Here is a 416-nt window from a genome sequence, read left to right as displayed (position 1 = left end):
CGGGGGGGGGCAGGGAGCGGGCGGCCGGCCAGGGCAGCGACACCCGCGAGGCCCAGGTCACTGCTCCTACATCTCTCCTGCTCCAGCAGATAAAGTGACAAAAAACCCACCCACTCCAAAAAAGCTCTTGGCCCTTTGCCACGCGCTCTTCCAAAGAGGTGCTCTGCTGCTCCCCGCTGCAGCGCGCTGCCGTGCTTCGCCCGGTTCAGAGGCAGCGGAGGTCGCAAAGAGGGAGGTGAGAGGAAGGTGAGGAGCGGCCTCTGATCTTACGCTGGCGAAAGGCGCCCCGCGTTCAACAGCTCCTTCATCCCCCGCCGGCGCACAGCGAGAGCGACCAGACGTCAGAGCCAGAAATACCCAAACTGGAAGTCTGGCGCTGGGCCCAGCCCTGCCAGGAGGGCGGCCGGTGGCATCCG

This window comes from Charadrius vociferus, unplaced genomic scaffold (assembly GCF_000708025.1).
Source record: "Charadrius vociferus isolate BGI_N301 unplaced genomic scaffold, ASM70802v2 scaffold1551, whole genome shotgun sequence".
In the NCBI taxonomy this organism is placed as follows: Eukaryota; Metazoa; Chordata; class Aves; order Charadriiformes; family Charadriidae; genus Charadrius; species Charadrius vociferus.
The sequence above is the reverse complement of the archived record's forward strand: the minus strand, read 5'-3'. Positions refer to the sequence as shown.